Here is a 26523-nt window from a genome sequence, read left to right as displayed (position 1 = left end):
TGATCAAATCAACTGACAATTCCAATTAAAATAAATTAATTAATTTGACTCGTTTTTGCTGTAGCTAAAATTAACAGTTCGTATTAATTGGAATCAGTATATATTTTACTTAACTCAAGAAGGTTTGTTGTTATTATTAACTGTAAATTTTCATTGAAATTAACAACAATATCACTTAATTCAACAACATTTTTTACTGAAATCAACAATAATTATTTGTTAAAATCAACCAGAGTTTTGCTGATTTTGCTAAAAATATTAGTTGAATGAAAGTGGAGCGTGTCTTTGCTAAGAAATGACAGCATGTAAATGTTGCAAAATCAACTGAAAAATTAGCAAATTCAACCAACTTTTTAGCATTATTAAGGGGTTCAAAAATAACAAATCTGAATTAGCAAATATAAGAATTTTTTAGTTGTCCTAAAAAATAACTAACTAAAATCAGCAAATCAACTAATTTTTTCGCCAAAAAGCTGATTTCGGTCTTTGCGTGTGCAAATTGTTTTGATGATTTTCGCATGTGTTACGATATATCCATATATAAATTTCTAAGCCGATATGTAAAAATGACTCTTAGTGGCAAGTGTAATTATACAGAATTTGTGCGCATTTGAAGCGATTGTTGCACTCTAATTGTATATGTCAAATGATGTTTTTTGTATCTTGTAACCTTCCGGACTACGCCGTCCGGTGTACTACTTGTATTCGGTTTTTGTTTTCCGAGTGCTCAAAGTTTTCAGTGAGAGGATCGATTTCACGATGTCGAATGAAGAAAACAGCGATTTAGAAGAAAATTTTTCAAAAAGGTGTTTATATTTCATTTATGCCTTTTACTCCAATACAACATTGTATTTTTACCTGCCAATATAGAAAAGACAACCACGAATGAATTTTTTTTCGGTAGTAGTGTGCCATCTAGTGGCTAGTAGTCATTACGGTGTTTAACGTTTTTTCGGCGACAGTGCGCCATATAGCTGCAAATTGCAGAAGCCAATTCAACCATTTATGTTGGTTTAAAACAACGTTCTATTTCTTAAATTCAACTAAAAATTAGAAGGTTGTATTCAAGACACGACCGAGCACAATAACATTAAAAATGAAACGTTTCTAGGGTCTTCATAATAAATACAAAAATAAAGATGATAATGATGATGATACACTAAACTTCACGACACTTCAAAGTTACTTGAAAGCTCAATTTTAGATACAAGCAACCTGAAGATTTAAACCTAAACAAATGAAACTATTTTATGATAATTTTCGAGAAACGTACAAACTTATTAATTTGATTTGATTTATATCGTTTATTTACCCCCAGTTTTAACCTAATAATGGTCGTTCACTGGGTGGACTTATTAATTTTATAAACAGTTAATCGACCCAAGAGAATGTTGTACCAGTAATCTCAGTAATGGTGTAATTTTATTAATCCTTCAAAATCGTCGATAATCTTCGGGAAGTGTCGGTAAATAATATGGCAACAATACGAGGAAGAAAACATGTAAAACAGTCCGCATAAAATATTAAGTTACTTACATTGATTTTCGTTTTGGCATATTAGGAATAAATGGAATGGATACGCAACAAAATTCCGAAATTTTGTTCATATTGTAACTTGATGTTATTAACACACGAATGAACATTGTCATAGTTTCAACGCGTGTAGCCATCAGACGCCTATTGTTTTGAAGCAAATAATAATTAAACTGAAACTGGCGGTTAACCAAATTCTACGAGGGTTCCTATTCAAACGATACATGTAAAATCGCAGGTAAACTTACCTTGAGTTTATCTTTGATACTATATGATATTGCATCTAATTGTTCTGTATATGTGAGCCTGTTGAACTAATTTATACTACTAAACCGAAGAGGCCGCTTTTAGCCAAGTTTCAGAATTTAATTTTGAATATTTTGAAGCGTTTAATTCCTGATGAGACAACAACTTGTTCAGTAACATATAATGAAAAAGAAGTATCTATGATTATCATCATAACGCAACTTTATACTAAATCCATTTTCGCGCCACCGTTTTGTTCGTATGGGAATGGAGATTTAAGTATGCAAATATTGAATATTGAATTGAAGCTTTAGAATCATTTAAATTAGGAAAATCCATTAACAAATAATCGAGGAACAAGCGCTGCAAATTAGATCCGAAAAATCTATCGTCGATAATTCTAAATTGGCCTGATAGTTACCAGTGAACCAAAATAAAATACTCAATTCAAACCAATTTTTCAATGGCATGCAATTGAAATATTCAAATGACGTTATCTCATAAGTTCAAGTAAAATGTTTCCGAATCGATTGGTTGTTGAATTAATTAAATCCATCAACAAATGACTGAGTTATAAGCGTTCAAAATTATGACAGAAAAATGTTACGCGATTAGTTTTCCATGTTTTAAATTGACACCCAGCCTCGGGAAGCGAAGTGTAAGGCATTTTTAATGGCAAAATCGACCAAAAATTTGCTAAATACATGGGATATTTCAAAAGAATCGGTAACCACGCTGATTCGGTTCTTCAATAGCTAGATGATATATAAGATACACAAGCGAACACGGTGTAGCACAGACAACAAGAAATTTCACCAACACATAATGCAAAAGCGACAATCCAGCAATTGAAGGCATATACAATCCAGTCATCAGCTCACTGGACGAGCTACCTGTTTCATTCACAGTCAAACATCAACTAGCCAAAGAAATATTGTGCAGCCTATATTTATAGATTTCTCTTCATACTACGCATAACGATGCGGTGTTTTTTATGCATGACGCAAAGCCTCCTATGTCGAACAAGAAGTTGACGTCATTTTGTACAACAGGGATTGGTGGATGGAAACATAGGTCGATTCCAACCAGTTTTTTAATAGTATGCTATTGAAATATTGAAACGACGTTGCCACATATGTTTAAGTTAAAAGTTTCCGAATCGATTGGTTGTTAAATTATAACAATCCATCAACAAATGACCGAGTTATTAACGTTCAAAATTATGACACAAAAAGGTTACGCGACTATTTTTGAAACTTTTAATTGACACCCGGCCCCATATAGTGAAGAGTAAGGCATTTTTAATGCCAAAAATTTGTTGAATGGAAATGAAGTGTGCCTTAGCACGTTTAATTGGTGAAATCAACTAAAAAAATAGCCATTTCTACGAATATTTTACTATTATTAAGGGAATCAGAGGGAAATCTAAATTAGCAAAAGTAAGATTTTTTTAGTTGTCTCAAAAATAACTAGCTAAAATCAGAAAATTAACTAATGTTTTCACCGAAATGCTGCTTTCGGTCTTTCCGTTTCCTGTCCAACTTGACTTTCCCCTATAAACTATTGAAATATTAAAAAAAATAGTTTTAAATTGCTTTAATTTTTGAATGCAATGTTCAGTTTTCCAGCAAGACTTCAGGTTACTGCTTTGAAACCATCTCTTTTTAAATCAGCATTATAAATACCAAGTTTTGCGTAAGTTTGTAAGATGTATCGAATTTACATTCGCTATTGGTTAATGTTTATACGAAATGACGAAACATTTTTCGGTTGTAAAAAATATTCAGTAATGATTCCACATAATTCATTACATCTCCAAGTTTCCGTCTTAGTTTCCGAAGCTTTCACTAGAGTGCTGCACCCATTACAAAAAAGAAAGAAAAACACCATCGTACAGTCATCGATCTTTCCGCTTCTAGGTTTCACTCACACGCGGGCATGTGAAGCTCCACGCAAGTCAGCGAACCGGTTTGAGCTTAATGCTTATCGTGTACAGTATTTTGTTTATCATTTTATCCGATACACTGGCAGCGCTCGGCAGTTGGCTAGTGTTGGTGTTGACGTCTTTCAGTCGTGGCTCCGTTTGCTCTTTGCGCTGCTGCTGGCTTTATCTGTCTGTGCCAACGAATACTGAATGCTTCTCTCCAGTGAGCCAACCAGTCAAACTTCCTACCAGCCAACCAACCAACCAACCAGCCGGTAACAGAAGTAGAGGTCGCTCTCTTTGGCTTTATTCACCAGTGCCACTATCCGCAAACGCCAGTCGGAATCGGGTTCTCTGCACGGTCGTTTGTAGTCCGGTAGTAGTGCGTTGTGACGACTACTTTTTTCCTGTTTGTGCTCAGTAGGTTCAGTTATGGAACCACTTGAATAGTTGGTCGTTTCGAGTACTTCCGTTTTATGTTCGGGATACGAGTGACTTTTTGCGAAGTTTGACAGTCCGCTTGGTTTCCATGGGATCCGTTCTCGTCTACCGAGTGATGTGAGGATACCATTCCATGCCCAACAAACAAGTGGATTCAACATCTGAAACGAGTGGGAAAAGGCAGGAAACTGTAGGAGAGTGGTCGCAATTTAGCATCAAAGCCACGTACCACCAAGCGCTACTTAGTTCTCTTCATACGTGAACAGACGGTTCCAAATGTTGTTCAGTGAAACGCGTATTGAACATAAAATAGGGAAACCGAATCTTGATTCTGATCGAACATAGATTGTACTTACCTGTGCGGGATGTTGGATTCCAATCGCTATCACTTCCAAACATCGACCAGTTTCTCGTTCTTCTTTGTTTACTCAAATGTTTAACAACCTCTGATATTTTTTTCTTCGATCTCGCACTGTGTGCAACGGTCAGAGCTCAGGGAGATTCTTAGCCAACTATGATTTGTTATGGTTAGGTCGTCAAACTCACATCATGCCAAGCAAGCTTTTATCGTTGGTTCTATTTCATTGGAAATTGATTTCTAGTTGAGAAACTATGCTAATGACATTCCCCGTTAGAATAATTCATTTGTTGGACTTGTTTTACATTTTTCTACGAGAAGCAAAACACTATCTATTATCTTACAGATTGATTTGATTTTACTGATTGGCAACCCGAAAATGTGGATGTTGTGTTTGTGCACATGTGGGAGGAATCGTCCTTATTGTGCGGAGTAGTGTTGGTAGACTGTCATAATTCATATCCCTTTCGGTTATCTGTGGGTATTCGCTGTGGGTGTGTTAGTGTATCTGAGCGAGCGCTTAACTGCGTAACCAAGTAGTCATTGAACCATTCTTCGTTTACGAAATGTCACCTGTGCTGGTCGCCAATCTTGATTCGGTTCCTTTAACAGTGATAGGATTACAACAGCTTTACCTATTTTGGCTCAAAAATACTCACATGTGTACACTAATACGCAGTTTTCGTGATAGTGAAGTCACAACGCTAGGAAGAGAAATCTTACTGTTATCGATTTTCCTCTGTTAGGCTGTAAGCTCACCACATATATGTACTCCTTCGCGATTTGATTATTACGGTGGTGTGCGTATGCAGGAAGCAGAACGAACGTGCCGGATTGAATAAATGTGAAAATAATACTACGGAATGAACAGAGAATAACAACAAAAAAAAAACAACGGCAGCACTATAAATACCATCACATATCGAGGCAAGTGTAGAAAAAATATCAATTACGAAATTACAACCGAATTCGGAGAGTGTTGCAAACGAGAAAACAGAGAGTGTGGTGCGTGCATTCTATCTGAGTGGTGTGTTTAGTAAGCAGTGCACTTGCCGTGCATCATTGTCATTCAATACATGAGCAGCATGCTAGATGTCAACTCCGGTAGTAGGCTGTGACTGAGTGACAGATAGATCGAGAGAACAGTAGGCCGATGTTTCAATGATGAGGTATGGATAGCTGCTTATTACGTATTGTTCGGATATTTGCAATCAGGAGGCGTTGCGGAATTTGAAAGTTCCTCCCTACTCCCCCCCCCCCCTCCCTATTGATCGTGTTTTACCCATATATGATAATTAGTTGCAATAATTTCTTAATTTATGATACAGATCATGACGAGGGTTGGGGAGAAGGTTGAATCAGGTAGGATTAAATGAATTGGAATCGATGATGAGTTGTTGATGCGGAAAAATGTATTGCTTTAGAGTCTACTGTTGAGCAAATGAAATGCAAACTGTAAAGAGGAAAGTTTAAATATACCCGGAGACTAAGATATGAATAATTGATATCAAGGCAGCAGCTTGAATCACGTTTTCTGTCGCCTGGTACGTGTGTGTAGACTTTTTTCACTCCTTCTGCGAATCGGTGGTTTTCTTTTTCTCGAGCAGTATCAAAGGAAGCAACTTGTTTTTTTTCTTCTCTGGTTAAACTACTATCGACTGACCAAACCGGATTGGTGGGACGAAGCGGATGCTCTTGCGATTAATTTATGGGATGGTAGGATCATTTTTCTATATGAAATTTATTTGCAGTGCTGCAACATGAAAGTGTGTCATCCGGATTGATAGCTCAGTTGATAATTTGTTTCAGTAATCGTGCAGAATCGATGTAAAACAGCACATATGTATATTTATAACCTTAATAGTATCCGTTTGTCTAATTAAACCTGTATAACACCTAAAATCGGAAGCCATCCGATTCATTAATGAAAATTGAACAAGCAAACATTCCGAAAAATCTCAAACTCTCTGAAGAAACTCTGATGGTTCTGAAAGCTTCTATCTTCTGGTAATTTGACACACTCAGATGCGTTTCATAACAAAAGTATTTGTGTTTCAAATTTGACGATTGAAAAAAATCCGAGGTTCGGAGACGAATCAATGTATGGCAAATACATTTCTGTATTAGAGACTAATATCTTTACCTCGAGTTTTACCTCAACCTGAAAAGTCTTATGATTTCAAGCTATGTGATCGTATTAAAAAAAAAAACTAGTACGAATTTCATTAAATTTTTTTCTGTATCTATAGCTTATGCCATACAATGTTAAAAGCAAAGCCTTGGTATTGCTTGCCTGTAGTGGAATTTGACCTTCTGTTTCAATAGACTTCGCAGCCGATTCAGAGTGTACAGGAACCATTGCATGGCTGGTGCTACGATTCTACTGACACTACGAATCCTTCCAGATCGGGGTTCGAACATACGACAACTTGTTTGTAAGAACAGTGCCCTATGTATTGAACCGCCAACCCGGGACAACAACAATGTTAGCATGGCATATAAACTTTACTTGTAAGAACAATATGCTTTGCCTAATTTAATAATTCCGATTCATGATTGTATATAATTTATAGCCTTAACTAGATCCTTCATGAATAGTTATGGCCAACATGAATTTGAACTTCTGGAATCGAGATTGTATTTTCTTTCGAAAACGAATTCAAGTTTGATATTGTCATTTGTCAGGCCCCCGTGCGCAGCGGGGGTTAAGGGGCGTTAATCACCCTTCCCTACCATGGAAGATTTTTCAATATTATGTTCCATGAACAATAGAGTACCTATTATAAAAAAGTGCAAGCTTAAGCTTAAAAGTAATACAATACGGAAAAAACCCCAATCCGTTATTCAAAATTTGTCTAACAACATTGACGATCTTACAGAATCTGAATGTAAAAATAAAAGACAATGGATGGACTCCTCTTTCGTTGATCCTATGCCGTCTAAAAATATTTACGATATTCTTCCTGAATCTGATTGCAGCGACATAGAAGAAGATTCTTCGAAAATTCCCAAAATGGACGCTTGTCTTTCTGGGAAGAAACAACAATCTTTGCCTCCAGTGACGGTGAGGATTTCCGACTTCAAAGCATTTCGTACTGAGCTTTCTACTTTTCTCCCGGATGTGAAAGTCTCATTTCAACGACCTTAAATTTACAGAACATCCCTGACAATCAAAAAACCAATACAAATGCCACACCTAACTCTTCTAAGGCACATATTTCTTCGAATGGAAACAAAAAACAAACGCCTTCCAATTCGTCTTCTAACGAAAACAATTTATTAACAGGTAAATCGACCTTCTTCTAATGAAAGTTACGCTAGCGTAACAGGTTGACATATACCTACCAATATTCCTTCAATGCCATTCGCTTCTTTAAACGAAGTCGATTTAGGCGATATAACGGAAAATAAATCGATTTACCTACAAGATCAGTTTTTTTCAAAATAATACTAAGGTTACATATTGATACTATTTAGGTTTGTCGTTAATTAAGATTAGAAAATACCCTGAGGCAGTGTGCCTTAAAATTATATTATAATATGGAATAAAAAATATAATAATTCAATATTTTTACCAGCGCATTTTAGGTTTCGTCATGAACATTCAACTACTCATCAACTTGTAAGAGTAACGAACATGATAAAAGCAAATAAATCCTCTGGGTTATCCACTGAAGTTGCTTTTCTAGACATAGAAAAAGCATTCGACAGTGTTTGGCACAAAATTTTAATAGCAAAAATGTTTGATATCCAGTTTCCAATTTATTTGATCAAAATGATTCAAAATTATTTAACTGATCGCACTCTTCAGGTTAGCTATCAGAATTGTAAATCTGAATTGCTACCCGTACGAGCAGGTGTTCCACATGGTTCGAGCGTAGCTCCAATCTTGTATAATGCATAGGTAGAAATCTAGCAATCGGTCGCCTACAAAGAAGCTTAAATATTTAATTAATTTAATATTTAATTTAACTTAAATAATAATTAATTATTTTTCCTCATAAGCCAAGAGCTTCTTTTCTTAAACTAAACAATAATCACATTATCAAATTGAATGGCTTGGAACTGACATGGTCTGATCAAGCTAAATACTTAGGTTTAACGTATGACATGTCGCCTAAATTCTTTTGGTTTTTCGGAATTTTTCGATGTATCCTAACATGAAATAGTTTTCGGATGTCTTATGAAATTCTGTGGGACTCTTAGACCTACTCCGAGTGCTGTAAACCCCAATTCATTATTTTGTTCGAATTTTTCTTGAATTTCATTTATACCATGTGATTTCCAAATTTCGTCGTGGACTCTTTGCAAACATTTTACAGATTTTTCAGTTACTACCGTAGATCTGAAATCTTTCTTAGTAATAGCAAGTTAATACAATTTTGTTTCGAAATAAACTCAACAACAACGAAGTCTAGTTTGTATGGGTTTGCATAGAAAGAACTCAGTTTTAGATACTTTTAATACTTTTTCCGTCCAGCGAGATTATACGGAAATGACATCGAAACAATCTGGCATCGCTGTTTGATTTTGTTTAGTGATTAAGTATTTGAGCTGCGCATGAAATTCGGTGAAATGGCTTTCAGCGAAACGTCTACTCTATGCGTAACCTTGACAGTCAGATTATGGGTGAATCAAAACTTATAATTATATCGATTTCGCCAAAAACTACTTTTTCACAATTAATTACATTTTAATACTTATACTTAACTGAAACATTTTTAGTCTTCAAACTAGGCAACCGGCTTACAGTTCGAATCAAATTTCAATTGTTACCGATTGCTTGCTTCGTTCTGCATTTTTATCCATTCCCATTTTCGCTACTGAAATCATCAGGCAATAAATTTAATAGTGAAGAATGTTGACAGATGCCAGATTGTTATATGAATATTAGTTATAATTTCGGTTGGTTAATAAACACAATCAGCTTCATATCAAAGATTGTGACAAACCATATATTTCACATATATGTTTTTACTTTTACGGTTTTCGGATAGGTATGAAGGGATCCAAACTTTCATTAAAACAATTTAAAAGTAAAACGAACACAATAAAAGTCCGCACCATTAAAACATGAAGTTTATTTGTCAATTTGGTCCCCGATTCTCCCTCGATTCCGAACAAACACATTCCACCTTGTGCCTAAACCATAGCCTACTAGTACGATTCGTATAAGACTATACACTGGAAACAATGTTCGCAGGAAAACCGAACCTTTCGGTAATCCAGGTTCATATTCAAAATACTCGAGCTGGACTGACCGTAAATTGAAAAAATAAAATTGAACTTTTCCCATGCTACAAAGCAATTGTTTCTTGATTAGCATCCGAAAATTGTGACCGGTTATCGAATCGTTAACCTGTTCGACAGGGAACTCATATGAAAGGAAGCTGTACAATAAGTACTAACCCAACTGAGAGAGGCCATCAACTCAGTTTCAGTTAGTCAACATCACCGGACGACGGCCGTGCTGAAGGAAAGTCATCATTAGTTCCGCAAATTTGCAAGTTTACAAATGAGTAAATGAAGCACAAACTACGGCACGGTGAAGTTTTTTTCTTCTACCATTCCATAACAACCCGTGTTACATTCGTGGCTTTACAAATAAGACCAATATTCAATCATTTTCTCGTATCTAATTGATTTTTAGTCGGTGATAATTACGAAAATACGTGATTATTGACACTAGCACATGTTCAACAGACCCGAGAAAAGAATTTAGTTATGGTTGCTTAGATGACTGTTGACGTATATTTTTTTCGACGAAAAACAATACATTGTTCCGAAAAATCGAGAAAATACAGTACATTGTGTTTAAATAAACAGTACATTCTGCAGTACACATTTTATTTTGACATATTGAATAAAAATAAATCCAAATAATTATCAGATGATTTATTTTCATCATCTCATATGAAAAGTCGTATGCTCCAAACAAGGTTCCTGAATTATGTTTGGATCCGACTTCTGGTTCCGGAGCTACAGGATGATTTGTGAAACGAAATTAAAATTGTGCAACTCATTTTTCTCGTATATCGCCGAACCGATATAAGATTCAAATGAAAAGTTTTAAGATCCTATAAAACATCTTGCTTTTCAATCAGATTCAACCTCCGTTTTAGGGGATACAGGGGGATTACTATGAAAATGTCTATTTCCATTAATTTATCGCACTATGATTTCTTAAAGATGTATACACTGATTTTCAAACATTTTGAAACAAATGTAAACTATACAGCTACTCAGGTGAATTTATCTGACTTCGGCAACACCGATCTCCGAATTCCGGTTCCAGTATCGAATCGTTTCTTAAAATCGTTTTCTCATAAAAAATCCCAATCGAATTTCAGAAACAAAAATTCAAATTAAATTAAACTTATAGTCCCATACAAAATGTATAAATTTTATCCAGTTTTGACTTCCGATTCTGGAATTACAGGGGGATGAGTTTTTAAAATTCAAACCGATATAGAAGATGACAATCCCGAGAAGAGTTAAAGTTGGATTCAAAACTATTGCAATTTATTCGTCATATGGCCATACGAATCGGTTTGGGTTATGCTGGTTCCTGAACACCGGCTCTGGAAGTACCTTACATTACCGTAAACTCTAAAGTGGAACTTACTTCGACATCTCATGGAATGTTTAATTGATTGTTAATTTTTAGATTCAAGTTCGATTCGATTTGCAGTATTGACATTACAGAGTAATGAGTCATTAAAATCTCAAATTGCCACATAAAACGACGGTCATTAAAATAATGTCATGAAAACTGAAATACCGAAAAATATTCTTAAAAAATACACATGCGGATTTTTTTAGAAACGGATATTTGAGATTTTTCTTTTGTTTCAAATCAACAAATGTTAGCAAAATTCTTGTTACGCTCTCTGATCAAGAATAAACAATAAAATGACCATGGTAAAAAGGAGAGATAGAAAAATATCTATTCGATATTTCCAATCGACCAAGTTGTCATGAACAACTCACGCCGATTGTTGTTTATATGTGTTTATATTCGCTACAGGGAAATTCGAAGATTTAAACAAAATTTTATTTCTCATAATGAAACATACGTTGGGACCTCCAAGATATTGTGAACTAGTGTTTTCGAAAGGGGCCCGTATTGAATTTCGCTACTGTTTTTCAGACATTTTGAATTTTGGTAAATCGGAATTCGCTGTACAAATATAGTACAAATTAGAATACAGTATTTTTCAGAAGACAGTCAAAAATACAGTACAATACTGTAAATTACAGTACATATACGAGCAATACTCTTATATCATACATATCTTTGCTCTGACACAAATAAAAAAAACTTGTTTGAGCACGATTCGAATATTTTTTTTCCTGCACTACAACCATTTTCATTGAACGACATCCAAAGACCTGACTGGCACGATTATAGAATAAATCGAATTTTGGTACTTATCCTATCCTCTGCATCCGTTTTGTTTAGTTCCTTCTGCCACAGAATCAGTGCTGAGAGTAGATTATCTAACTTGTATGCCTGCGGAATAGGAATGGGCTGGTTGAGTTTTGTTTAACCCAACATTTTGTTGATTGAGAGTTTGAGAAGAGGTGCTAAAAATCAATTAGGATGACCCGAACCTCACCCTTATTTATCTCAACAATCATTCATCGGTGCGATCGATTCGGAATCATACTACGCTGTAAGTCAAGGTTTGTAACATTTTTCACTGTTATTCTGGAGAAATAAGTTTTTGTTGCTGTCACAGTATGTAAGGAAATGTATACAACTAGCTAATCTGGTCTATTTCATCCCACCCAAAATTTACTTTTTATTCTGAGACTCAGCATGGATATATGAGAAAGCCTTCAACTTCCCCAAATTTAGTAAACTACACTTCCTTGATCATCCTTGATTCTATATACACCGATTTCACTGTTTCGTTCGACAAAATCAATTATCACAAACGATCTCCAAGTTAAGTAGACTGGGATTAAACGGATTATTTTTGAGTTGGCATCGATCATATCTAACTGGTCATGGAATAATATTGAAAATAGGAGCCTGTTCAACCTCACCATGTGCTGTGACCTCTGGAGTTCCTCAAGGAAGTCATCTTGGACAGTTATTAATTTTATTGTATCTCAACGATCTAAATTTTTCGATCAAGTGTATGAAACTATCGTCATATTTCATATTTCAAAATAGTTTTAAATGCTACTAATCTGTAGTATTCTAGTCCGACTATAATACTTCACAAACTGTTCTCGAACGCGCATCGTTTGTTAAGGACGTGGGTGTTCTTTTGGAATCAAAGTTAAATTTAAAGAGCGCATAGAGCTTACTATGTTCTAAACCTCTAAGCTATTAGGACTCAATATTCGCGTTACTAAAAAAAATCTCTGATGTACATTGCTTGTAAGCTCCGTATTGCTCTTTAGTTCACTCAACTCGAATATACTGCGGTTATCTGGTCACCTTATTACCAAAACGATATCCAACGTATTGAAGCGATTCAACGCATATTTGTGCGATTAGCCTCCGACGTCTTCCATGGAGATATCCTTTAAACTTACCGAGTTACCATGACCGCTGCAAACTGATTGGTCTCGATTTATTATTTGTCCATCGAGATGTTTGTAAAACTAGTTTTGTGGCAGACCTACTTCAGTTGCAGATCGATTGCTCCGAGTAATTGCAATTGTTACAAGTTGTCATTGGATGTCGTAATCTTCAATCCTATTTCTTTCTTCGTATTCCCTATGTTGGAACTAATTATGTATATAACGAGCACATTGCTAGCATGTGCCGCATATTTAAAAAATGATTCAATTCTTTCGACTTTAATTTATCACGTAATTTGAATGATTTAATATATTAATGCAAAAGATGAGGAGGTTTTATGCCTGTTGGAGAACAAGTTTGACAGATACTAATTCCAGTGGGCTACTCCCTGATCCAAATAAAAGAACAAAAGATAAAAACGAAGAGCAAGAGTAAGAGTAAAATCTGACAACAGGAGAAGGCTATATTATAATTGAAACTGATAGTAAAAAGAGTAAATCAGATCATCCTGATGTGGTCTACCTTAAAATTCTTCTTACCAAGAAGGAAATGCTGGCCGAACAAGATGTTGAAGCAAAAAATGTCTTCGCTGAAATCTGCTTAACTTCTTTCAATATCACAATTGTAAGCATTTTTATTTTTTATTAATCAACTAAGGACATCGAAAAAGCTGTAGAATTAAAATGCAATCATTTGCATGGGATTTCTCGAAGTGACGTGTTGTATGCGGACTTGTTTATTGCGTACATATGGCAAACTTATGCCGATGTTTAATTATATTTAAGGGGGGGGGGGTGGTTTAGGGTATAAATGATGAAAAAATCATTATTTTTGCGATTTTTTTTTTTCAGAACTATCGTTCAACAAAATAAACTCAAACGTTTTGCATACTACAAAGCATCATTCGAACAACATTTTTTTCGTGGAAAAATATTGAGAAATAAGTAGGTGAAGAGGAGTTTTTGAGAACGCTTCTTGAAAATTATGATTTGCGGTGTCCACTGTATCTCAGCGGAGACTAATCAGAAGTCAACAAATCAAAGCAGTAGAGTTAGAGTAGATGTTTTTCTAGACCCCAACGTTTCTGTGTGATTTTTTAAAATAATTTTTGGAATTTTTGTGGTTGTTCAAAGTGAAAACTACGTTTTTTCACGAGAAAATTCGACATTTTGTAGCTATAAAACCTCCCCAAAGTAACAAACAACAAAAAGGAAAACGTTTGGGTCTGGTTTTTTATACGTAGGAAGTGTGTGTAGTGTCGGTAGCGGTTTCCCAACTGGCTAAGAATAACGCTACGGTCCACCTGTACCGGTGGTATAAGCCCACCAAACAGGTAAGCCGTGTGGCATCCGGCGGAATTATTTTTTTACCAAGAATTGATCCACTGGTTTCCTGTTCCATGTCGTAAAAGGCCACAAAAATAGGAACTCCTAAGCCAAGGTGTATTTCCGTGCCGATGGCTGAATGGCTGCAGGAGGTTAAACAATGCAGTCGTGAACGGAATATCTTGGGGTGTTCCCTTACTGTGTTAAGCGAAGCTCTGGCACAGTGGACGACTTCTTTCTTCGCAACTCGTGGGATTTAAATGATAATAACATTTAAAAAAATCCTTACATGGTTCGCTATAGGCGATTATAAGCCAATATATTTGGTTTCTTGTAGTTGTTGTACGGTTGGTGCTGGAGGTGGAATGTTCGTTACTCTAATTGATAATGGTTAGAGTGGCACAAATCAATCTTCAGCATAAACGTACAGCAACTATGAATCTATCCAGACTTCTTCAAGAAGGTAAAGCTTCTATAGCTTTGGTTCAAGAACCATATTTCCAAAAGGGAAACTTCTACGTTGGAAAATTGTTAAACCCAGTCTTTGTTGCCTTCAACAAGATCGGTATGACTAATCCACGTGAAATGCCTCGAGCATGCATACTTGCAAATAGTGCTCTCGATGTTTCTCTCATATCGGAGCTCACAACTCGGGATATTTGTGCTGTCACAGTTGGTATGACTATTGATGGCATAGACAGGAAATATGTCTATTGTTCGGCATATTTACCGCATAACCAACCTTCGCCAAGCGATGACTTCAAAAAGGTTGTATCATACTGCTGCAAGAGTGATAATCGGCAGTGACATAAATGCTCACCATATCATTTGGGGCAGCACAGATATAAATTCGAGAGGCTCTGATATGATGGAATTCGTGAGCAGTACAAACCTGCACATAGTCAATGCAGGAAACCGCCCAACTTTTGCGAGATCTGGAAGAGAGGAGGTTTTGGACGTAACTCTCTGCTCTGATACAATTGCGCATGAGTTGGTGAATTGGCTCGTCTCCGATGAGCTCGAACCTTCGTTGTCTGATCATAAGTACATATTCTTTGATCATTCGAACGTTAAATTTGATATTATCACATATCGTAATCCCAAATCTACAAACTGGGACCTCTATGAAGAGGGCTTGGCGACTAGATTTTACGGGTACCAACCAACAATTGAAACCCCAATTGATTTGGAAAATGTTGTCGACGAGACAAATTCACTCATAGTTGCAGCATATGAAGAGGCTTGTCCACTTCGGATTGCGCGAGCTACTAGAGGAACTCCTTGGTGGAATGCTGAACTTGCTAGACTAAGGAAACTATGCAGAAGAGCTTGGAACCACCGACGCAGAGATGGGTCGGAGGCATTCGTGTTGGCTCGAAGGGCTTACAAAAATGCTCTTTGATCATCTGAGCGAAGTGGTTGGAAAAGCCTCTGCACAAATGTCTCTAGTCTCAACGAGGCTAGCAGATTAAATAAGTTACTTTCGAAGTCTAAGGACTTTAATGTCAGTTTCTTAAGAACTTCAGATGGTGAACACTTGTCTGATGAAAGTGATGTACTTCACTGCCTTTTTAACACTCACTTTCCAGGATGTATGGATCCATCACCGAAAGCTCTTCCCGAGACTTTTTCAGGTAGTTACGATTCTTGGGCCCTTGCTCGAAGCGTTGTGACGATTGAATCGGTCAAATGGGCAGTTGAGAGTTTTGCTCCGTACAAATCTCCTGGAAAGGATGGAGTTTTCCCAGTGTTACTGCAGAAAGGGTATGAACATTTCAAAAATGTTTGGAAGAAAATACTTACTTTTAGTCTTGCGACAGGATATATTCCAAGAGCCTGGCAGGAAATAATTGTCAAATTTATTCCCAAAGGCGGTCGCGACACTTATGAGGAAGCGAAGAGTTTCAGGCCTATCAGTCTTAGCTCATTTCTTCTTAAAACAGTGGAACGCATAGTCGATCACTATATCAGGAATGTTAGTCTGGGCGTGCATTCGCTACATGGAATGCAACATGCTTACCAGCGTGGAAAGTCCACTACAACCCTGTTACATGATGTTGTGTACAACATTGAAAAAGCTTTCTCACAAAAGCAATCTTGCTTGGGAGTTTTCCTAGATATTGAAGGTGCCTTTGATAACGTGTCTTTCAATTCAATTCTGGAAGCAGCCTGTGGTCATGGCATACCTTCAAGTATCACAAATTGCATATACGCAATGCTTAGTAATCGACTTCTTTGTTTATCGCAGAGATTAGAAAGCTGAGTGTCTGTGGGTGTCCTCAAGGTGGTGTACTATCCCCACTTTTATGGAACCTAGTCGCTGATGGTTTGTTAAGGAAACTTAATAACCTTGGATTTCCGACTTATGGTTTTGCCGACGATTATCATATATTGATGACCGGTATAAGCATTAACACTCTCTTTGATTTAATGCAGCAAGCCCTGCGATCTGTTGAACAATGGTGTTGTCAGGTTGGATTGTCTGTAAATCCGGGCAAAACATCAATGGTGCTTTTCACTCATCGTAGGATAATCACAGGAGCTCGTCCGTTACAGTTCTTCGGTTCAGAGGTCACTGTGGTCGATCAAGTTAAATACGTCGGGGTTATTCTTGACTCAAAACTGAATTGGTCTGCTCACATTGACTTCAGGATTAAGAGAGCTTGTATGGCTTTCGGCCAATGCAGACGAGCTTTTGGAAAATCATGGGGACTCAAACCCAGATATATTCATTGGATCTACACAACTATTGTTAGACCAATTTTAGCATATGGTTGTCTTGTATGGTGGCAGAAAGGAGAAGTCGCGACAGTTCAGTCAAAGCTAAATCATCTCCAAAGGATGGTCCTAATGGCGATGACAGGAGCATTCACGACAACTCCTACTGCTGCTCTAGAGGCTCTACTGTGCATTAAACCACTACATGTGTTCCTAAAACAAGAAGCATTATCTTGTGCATACCGTCTTAAGGTTACAGGGCTTTGGAACAGTAACCCATTAGATTATGCTACCAGCCACACTCGCTTGTGGTCTCAAATGGTTACATGGGATGAGTATTTACTCGCTCCTAGTGACCTAACTCTCACATGCAGTTTTCCTTTCAAAACATTCCATGTGAGCTATCCTCTTCGTGAGGAATGGTTGTCTGGTTGTCTGGAACGACAACTTGATGAACACATAGTTTGTTATACGGACGGTTCTCTGTTGAATGGTCGTGCTGGTGCTGGTGTCTACTGTCGTGAAATGAGGCTGGAGCAGTCTCATTCACTTGGTAGATACTGTACTGTGTTCCAAGCAGAAATCTTCGCGATTCTGTGTGGAGTACAATCGGCACTTCAGCAGAGGATCTGTGGTAAACGAATTTATTTTTGTTCCGACAGTCAGGCAGCCTTAAAAGCACTCAGTTCGAATGACTCACGGTCGAATCTAGTGATCGCATGTCGAACTCAAATTGAAGACCTCAGCATTTCAAATGCTGTTTACTTCTTGTGGGTACCCGGCCATTCTGGTATTACTGGAAATGAATGGGCTGATGAGTTGGCTAGAGCTGGTGCAACGAATGATTTCGTTGGTCCTGAACCAGCTTTACCACTTTCAACTAGTTGGATAAAGCACAAGATTCGTTCTTGGGCTGCATCCAAACATGCCAGCTACTGGCGCAGCTTGCAAACTTGCGCTCAGACAAAAGCATTTCTACCAGATTTAAATCTGAAAATGTCAAAGTGTCTACTGCATTTCTCCAAGTATCATTGCAGTATTCTGGTCAGAGCTCTGACTGGACATTGCAAACTCAATTATCACATGGCTACTATTCAACGTGCTGAGTATTATTCGTGTGATTTGTGTGAATGCGATTATGGTACTTCATATCATCTGATATGTAACTGTCCCGCATTGACGCAGCTACGTATCCGGGTTTTTGGTTCTCCATACATGGTTGAGTCTGTGTATGCGGAGCTAAAATTGAAGGATATTCTCTCGTTTCTCACCCAATGTGGTAAGGAGCTATAGTCAGAAGGGTTCATCGTTCTTCCTGGAGTGAATGAATCCCTTCTGTATTCACCTTAAATAGGGTTTAGCAGATTGTTTGGCATCCTTTAGGGGGTGCCGAATTTACTTCTGCTCGTACATACTGCGAATCGTTCTGCATTCTTCCGGGAGTTCAGAATGGTGTCGCTTTTGTAAGATCTCTAAATCCTCTCGGGGGTTGGAGGTTTTATTAACAGCAGACTGTTCGGGACCTCGTAGAGGTTCAGAATTTACTTCTGCTTCCACTAAATGTGATCCTCAGCAGATTGTTCGGCATCCCTTAGGGGTGCAGAATTTACTTCTGCTGTTATGTGTTTTTGTGTCGTCAATTTTTCCCATCCTCCTAGTCCAACCCTTACCATTTCCTTTCAATCCTTCCCTCTTATATATCGGGAAAATGAAAACAAATTGATGGCAAGGCACAAATCTCCAAATATCAAGGGGAACGTGCCGTTTGAGCCAATTTGTTCTGATTCCTGATAGAGTAGATGTTTTTCTAGACCCCAACGTTTCTGTGTGATTTGTTAAAATAATTTTTGGAATTTATGTGGTTGTTCAAAGTGAAAACTACGTTTTTTTCACGAGAAAATTCGACATTTTGTAGCTATAAAACCTCCCCAAAGTAACAAACAACAAAAAGGAAAACGTTTGGGTCTGGTTTTTTATACGTAGGAAGTGTGTGTTTAAACAAATTTTTAATGACGATGGACACGGACTTTCAAAACCTGCTTACGAGAAAAACGCGCTTAAAGTTTTTTGTCTATAGAATCAATGGAAACAATTCATTACTCAAGGGAGCCCGTAGGGTATAACATTTTCAAAACATCATATTTTTTTGTTTATAATTTGTTATAATGAAACATTTCGAAAATGTTTTGTCAAGTTTTTAAGTCAGTCGAAGCAGAAATCTGGGGCCTGTGCGCCGAACTCTTACTTCTTCGCAGTATGTTATGAGATAAGCAAAGATAAAGGCCCATAATTTGCTGAGTTTTGTTCCGAAAGGCATGAAAATTCTTGAAATGTTTTACTATAAGATAATATAAAGAAAAAAAAAAAGAATTTTTTCGTAACAACCCTGGAATTGCACCAATTGCTAGTCGTGGCGAAAGATGAAGTTCGGCGAATATTGAAATAGGTGTTTACGATTGGGTCAGTGGATACGACTTTTAATTATTGTAACGATAAAAATGTTTTCTTGCAGCACTGTGCAAGTAGTGAAGACCATTTCTTTACGTTTACGAAAGAATTTTGTTTTGGACGTAGAATACAAGTCAAATTCTGTAATTCTACATGAAAGAGTGGAATAAATAAATAAATTGATAGATAATTTTTTAGAAAAGTATTATTTTCTAAATTTAAAGTAATCCATATATAATGAACGCCACAAACTAAGTCAAGAATCATCTATATATTTCTTACATTCAGCCGTAACATTGAAAAAAGAATCCAATATTTTGCCCAAATTAGCCCTCTAACAAAAATTGCAATTACTTATGACCGGACATTCAAATTATGATCACTCCGCCGTTTCGGCCATTATCAATTTTGTGCTCTGTATCGAATCCATCGGCAGCAAAACGAGTACGGAATTTTTCAATCGCGATAGTAGGCTGTGTTCAGTTTCACCGAAGGTTTGCGACCGTGGCAACTTCCGTTCATTTATTATGTCATTAGTGCTGTGGCATCTGTGAAAATTAGAACCTGTAAACACACTGGCGTGTACACTCAAGTAGAGTTATAAAATTTTCGAGTGTTGTCCTCGCTGAGCATGCAACTGTGAGTGGTTGGCATTGTTCCAAATTTTTTTTTTCGGAAAAGACCGCATTCGCATACTCGCCAACAAGAAAATCGACAAACTTTTGAGATAACAACTGAAACGTTTAATTCAATTACATGTTCCCGCTAATTACGACAACGATAAGGACCCGAGATGTTTGTGTTTTGTGTGAATTCCGCAAATTTCGCACCAATATCCATGTAAATATGCACAAATAAACGTCAATGGATCAGGCTTTCGTGTTCTATGCAGAAGGTAAGCAAACAAGACAGTTTCAGTTTCGGCTCACGTACGACTAGTCCTACTCGGTTTGACATGTCACGTAGCGGAGGTGTTGTTTTTGGTTCGGTTTCCCTTGAGGTGGGTGAACCTCCGCTGCAACCTCCTTCTAGCCGACCATTAAAAAAAAATTGACGTGTGTCGCAAACAATTACTGATGATAGGTTAGACAGATAACGGACGGTGCTGTGGCGTTTTTTGTTTACTTGTCGGTTTTGTCAACTTGACTACATGAACGTGCGATTCTGACGAACAAATCAGAACAGACGTAAAGTTAATGCAATTTGCGAAATACTGCGATTGCGCTGAAACGCAATATCAAAGACGATTTTTGTTTTGATTTTATAAGGACCCTTAAACTTTCGAGATATTATTTTCTTATTTTTTTTTCGAAACATAGTCCAATAAACAGGGAATTATCATTTCTTTCAGGAAGAAAAAACTATTTTGATCAAAGATTATTTTCTGATACCATCATGTTTTCTGCTGAATGACTAATAAGAGTTGCTTATGAAATAGTACACAGTAGTTCGTAATGCTTACCATGATTAACAGCTTTCTGACAATCTTATAATTAAACTGGTAGAATAGTTTTGAGCAGAGAGGATTTCAATTCTTTTTACTTCGAAAGCCGTAGGAGTTCGCAAGTATCAATGTGGCTGTCCATTAGTGTCATATTGTATGGTTGAACTTGGCTCAAGAACAGACTGTAACTGGATCAAATTTCTATTGAATCATTTCGATTCAAATACTTAGTAACGAGACTAACGATATTTATATTAGTAACTGTTAAAGTACTTCAAATACGAATATTAATCTTATCCATGTCAGTCCGGTTATGTCTGATAAATCAATACACAACAAATTTCATCACAATATACTGCTCACCAAAGCACTCACCACAAAATTTTATTCAATGTGCCAAATCCGGTAATGCAATTAAATTTTGTGTTTTATTGGGCTGACCAAAAGAGTGTCACTCGCAAAAAAAACATATACATGAAAACGTATTTTCTGTTTTTAAATAAAAGTTGTACCGAATTACCCATGCTACCCGTTTTTTTCAAATTCTAAAGTATAATTAAAATTTTTCTAATAATTATTACTGAGACAATCTATGGTCCTTAAAGAACCGCTTGACGTAGAATGGGTTCAGGATTGACTTAATTGTCATGTGCTTTCAGATGAAGGCACACCTTGCTAGTACCTTGATAGCAGAGATTTGAAATTGCCAATTTGTTTAATTTTAAATTTTGTCTTGAATAGTAGCATGTCTCAATGCGGCTCTTTCAGGCTGATTGTCAGAATGCTGAACATATTATCGATTTCATGGTTAGAAAATTCCCTAAACATGGATCGAAAATGTCATTTTTTTAGAATTTTTTTTCTCTCTATAAAACACTAAGTAAACCATGGGATATTTGAATAACTTTCGAATTTTATTGAATTTGTAATGAGCGAAGTAGGAATTTATATACAATCTATCTGCCGTTTCAATTTTGCCCAAAGACTAGGTCTATACCATCGGGAAAGTGTTTGTGTGGCAACCTCTGCTTGTCAGCTTATCAGAGCATTTCGTACCAGTAAACAGTCGAGACGCACTGGTGTTTCAAACGATTAGATTGTGTTTTTGTCGCCATTTATTACAAGCTAATTTACTCAGATAAGAAACGTCGGAACCGTTGCACCCTGGTTAGGGAATGGAACGAATCATGAGTGGTGCAAGATAAAACTTTCATTCTAGCCGATTTTATTTAATCAGTAACCGAGAGAACACAGAATATTCCGCCTGCTTACCCATGCGGACCAAACACAAAACAATTACCTGACCACAGCAGCTTGTAAAACTTTTCCCGTTTCGCATGTTTTTCTCGCTTACATCACGAGTCAGAAACTTTTCCCCCAATTTTTTTTCCTGTTGTTGCTTTAGTTATGCGATCTGCTCGGAATAGATTATTTAGTCGCTTGTGACAAACAGAAAACTACGAGCCCGAATACTTCCCCACATCTCGAAATGAATAAGTAATACAGTTTTCGAATGCTAAAGTATCCTCAACTGGCGGTAAAGAAATTAAGTTTGAACATTTTCATACATACATTTTCGAAACCAATCACGGTCAATATTAAACGAAACATCAAATCATGGAAGTACCCATTGTAAGTTGGCAAATTAATGTTCAAAAACCAGTACGGGTAATTTATCGAAAGCTTCGCTTGAAGAAAGAAAATTATATGACTAAAGTTACCGAAGTCTCTTAGTAATGACATACCAGTCCCCATCATTTTTCCCATTCGAGGAAAATGACATCTCGCTTAGGTTAGCTAATTTACCGTACCCGAGGCCAAAACCAATGCCATCAAAATGGGAACGTGACCGCTTGGATCCACAGATACCTAAAACATGGTGCTCCTGAAAAAATATGATTTCACCGGTTCGTGTTGTCCATCTTTCTGTCTATTTGGTTAGCCGCTTTCTGGGGTGAAACTGGTCATGTGTAGATCTAAAATTCCAACCAGGAGCCATCATCATCATCATCATCATCATTTATCATATAAAACACCTGACCGCACACCTGCCGGTGGGTCTCCGTTTCTTTCACCGTTCAATGGAACTGTTGAAAGTGATATCAATCTTTATCATTCATTGTCGGATGGATGGGTTTTGTTTCATTTGACGTTGCTATCAACCACCAACTAGAGGTAAACATGAATTTTCCTCGATAGCTTATGTCGTTTTCGTTTTTAAATTGCACTACACTGGTGTAGCGAAAGCTGCACTGAAACCGTTCGTTTTTACCAATTGCACTACACCAGTGCTACACTTTTTCTGCACCGATACCACTGGTGTAGCACTCATCAAAAGTTTGGTGTAGCTCTGTGCAATGGAATCGTGTATTGTAGTCAATGGTTACTGTTTATGTTTTCGTCATTTTTGTTCGTTTATTCATGCCTCAGTGTAGCACTGCACCGGTGTAGTGCAAATTAAAAACGAAAACGCCATTAGTCAGTGACAGGTTGATAATTGCATTTTTGTGACACTCGAAGCGAAATCGTAGCATGCTTTGGAATTTGTGACATTTTTTTTTGTTTCGTTAAGGGGCTGTCCATGAAAGACGTCACGCTTTTTTTTTTTAAAGATTTTTGACTCCCCATTCCCTCTTTGTCACAAATTGTCACAGAAGTAAAGAGTCCCCACCCCCCTATATCACATGTCACGAGTTCAAAATAAATAAAATTCACCTCAATACACACTCAATATGTATGACAAACCATACAAATATGAGGGAAAAATCGAAATTCCACAATGTTACTCAAATTTGCTTTCGTTTAGCTAAACTAAACTACGTAAAGCTTCACGAGAAACGTGTCAGCCTGTTTCGAAATCATATACATACCTAAAATTACCTGATGGTCTTTGCAGACCAGCCGTAATGCAACTGTCCCAATTTCCGGTTTCACTTACCGGAGTTATCTGGCACCGCTCAATGCGGTAATCATCTCTCTGACTGTACCAGGCCTATCCTCATCACATAACAACTCCATTGTTAGATTGATCACCTCGGGTGCCACCGATGCCGCCTCCACGAGGTAACCACGCTAATCGCAAGACAAGTAATGAAAACGACTACGGCGACGACGATGACGATAAAGACGGATGAGAAATCTTGCAACGATCTCGGTATTGATTGCCTAATTGAATTATCGTCAATCGTCGCCATGTTGGTAGCCCAAAGACCTCGGCTGCAGATGCTGCCTTTCACCATCGCCAACGGCGATACACTCACAACAGCCTACTATTATTACAGACTATTTTTTTTCTGACAATCAATGGGAGGAAGAGGAACTTAGGCAAGCAACAGAACAGCAATCACAGCCAACTTCGACACAATTCGTCTTCGAGTTTTGCTATCGCATTGCATTGTGTCGGAGCGAAGGTGCATTTTCTGTCTGCGATGCAGCACCCACTTTCTGTGCTTCTGTTTGTTTTACAGGGTGCAGAATGGTTAGCTGGGCGATAAAAAGTACGTTCCTTCTTGTCGTTACGAATCAGACAAAAAATGGACAATATTTGTCCTATCATTTATGCAATCGTTGTTAGTCAATTTTTCACTATTGATTTCTATGATTCAATCTGCTTTTTCAAATCAACACCTTCCAACCTAATTTCGAGCTAGTAGAAACAAAATTTCAATATTGTTGGGCACGAATGGTGGAAAATGAATGATTTTAATATGATTTTAAAGGCCAATAAGTTATAATATTCTATTCAGAATTTTTTTTCTTCATGGTTACGATCCAACCAATTGAGTTTTTTGTCACTCCTAATTGTAACAATCATTACTATCTAGTCATCTGTGATATAACTGCAAAATGTGCAAATAAGTGCAGCTCATTTCAACGGTTTCGTAGAATTCTTTATTGCATTAGCACTATGATTCTATGCAATAATGTAAAAATTACCCACACAATCAAATCCATCAACTTCTAACTCCGTTGGAATGTGAGGCTGTTCTAGAACCTGTTGTATTTCGGAACAATGGTTGGTTTTGCTTTCGGGCTACAATTCGTGAGGAAATTAATAGTTTGCATTTTACTCGTCTTCTGAGAAGCATTCAACTGTTAAAAAGATGCACTCGTGGCCAGTCCGTTGACTAATAGACATGACCATTTGCGGATGGAAAAGGGGGAAATAAATTCAACCGTTCTTTGGTGAATAATTCTTCTCGACTGCCTGCAGTATATTACGAAATAGACTCCAAACTTTACTCGCAATTACCCTAGTACTAGGGTTGTAAAAGTCAGTGGAATTTGTCATTTCAACCGAAGTCGGTCTAGTAATCTATGTTACGAGTATCTAATGGCAGCTTTATAGCAGACAGTTTTACTTGCAATATTTGAACATTCGAAACCGGATATCGGAAACTCCATCCATATCCATAGGAGTGGAATGAACTTCGATCCTCAAGTAAAATTGATTTTCTTCCTCTACGACAAAGGCAAGAATGTATCATTTTGTCACTGTAAATAATGCGCGTCGAAAACAAAAAAATAATAACACGGAATATTACTCTAGAACCCGGAAAATTTTACTACCAGCCGTTAATTTAATCTCCAGAACTGGAACAAGTACGATTTACGGGCAGCTGTCAGATGGAGTTACGTATAATTGTACCAACATACTGCTTGTCTATCAATTATGTTGATAGACTTGAAACAATGATGGCAGAGCTAGTATCTGTAACTGTATTTGAACCTCAACAAGGATTTTCAATTAGCCACACATCTCTGGATACAAATTAAGTTTAATTAATCTCTTCCATCAGTTGCAGAAAAGTGATTGGTAATCTTCTCCGCATACTTGACGGCAGATACGTCTAACTAGAAAACGCAGCTAGCTCTTTGAGATACAACATACTCGCTCACAGGAAGCTCCGCTTTATGTGCTTATAGTGTCTGTGGCGTTCAGCTTTTCACTTTCCTTATCATAATCGTGCTCAACTGGTGATGCATGCCATCTTCGCCTGCTGAGCTGAAAATTGACTGCATTTTCTGTTACTTTGGCATAGTTTATTATTTCTCTGTCGACCAATTTTATAAGCTTTTTCTCAAGGTGCCATGCTCCGGAAGTCAACACCTCGTATATGGGAACAGAATGTTAGACTTACTGACATTGTTTTTGAGTCAGAAAATAGAGCGAAAAGCTGTTACCCGCTAGATTAACAAACGAAGCTGATGGCCCTTCCAGGCAAAATTGGTTAAAAACTGAGTGCTGCGTCCGTTTCATCTGTGACTCCGTGTGCTCTTTTCTTCTGCATTGTTCAACCTATTTTTCCTGCTCAAATGAAAACCTTGGCATGGCTAAAAGCTTTGCTCTCCAGCGTAATCAGGATTTGAATGGGAGACGGACGATGCGGAAAAGTTTTTCCTTTCCACTTTTCACCCACTTCAAGTTTTCTTTCAAGACTTGCATATCAATTTCAAAGGCATTTTGTTGATTTTTTTTTCTCTTTCTGCTCCTCAGAAAACGTAATCCCAGCTTCATTGCCTTATTACTCAACGATTGTTTGTTTT

At 37.2% G+C, this 26523-nt stretch overlaps 1 protein-coding gene and 1 long non-coding RNA gene across 5 annotated transcripts in view; one reads left to right on the top strand and one right to left on the bottom strand.

Moving 5' to 3' along the window:
- Positions 1–3541: 3541 nt before the first annotated feature.
- On the bottom strand, positions 3542–5260 carry LOC131439216 (uncharacterized). Its single transcript, XR_009231082.1, has 4 exons — positions 5162–5260; positions 4876–5105; positions 4501–4813; positions 3542–4305 (listed from the first exon to the last, which is right to left on the bottom strand). It is a non-coding gene; the product is annotated as an uncharacterized LOC131439216 (long non-coding RNA).
- Positions 4031–26523, top strand: part of LOC131439215 (putative polypeptide N-acetylgalactosaminyltransferase 9) — a 103919-nt gene continuing 81426 nt past the window's right edge. For 2 of the 4 annotated variants that reach the window (XM_058609974.1, XM_058609970.1), the window contains exon 1: positions 5076–5671. The gene's annotated coding sequence lies outside the window, so the exon portion shown is untranslated. Of the gene's footprint in view, positions 4124–5075; positions 5672–20249; positions 20428–26523 lie in introns of those variants that run through there. The other 2 variants (XM_058609971.1, XM_058609972.1) reach the window with 2 other exon arrangements.

This window comes from Malaya genurostris, chromosome 3 (assembly GCF_030247185.1).
Source record: "Malaya genurostris strain Urasoe2022 chromosome 3, Malgen_1.1, whole genome shotgun sequence".
Classification (NCBI taxonomy): domain Eukaryota; kingdom Metazoa; phylum Arthropoda; class Insecta; order Diptera; family Culicidae; genus Malaya; species Malaya genurostris.
The sequence above is the reverse complement of the archived record's forward strand: the minus strand, read 5'-3'. Positions and strand labels throughout refer to the sequence as shown.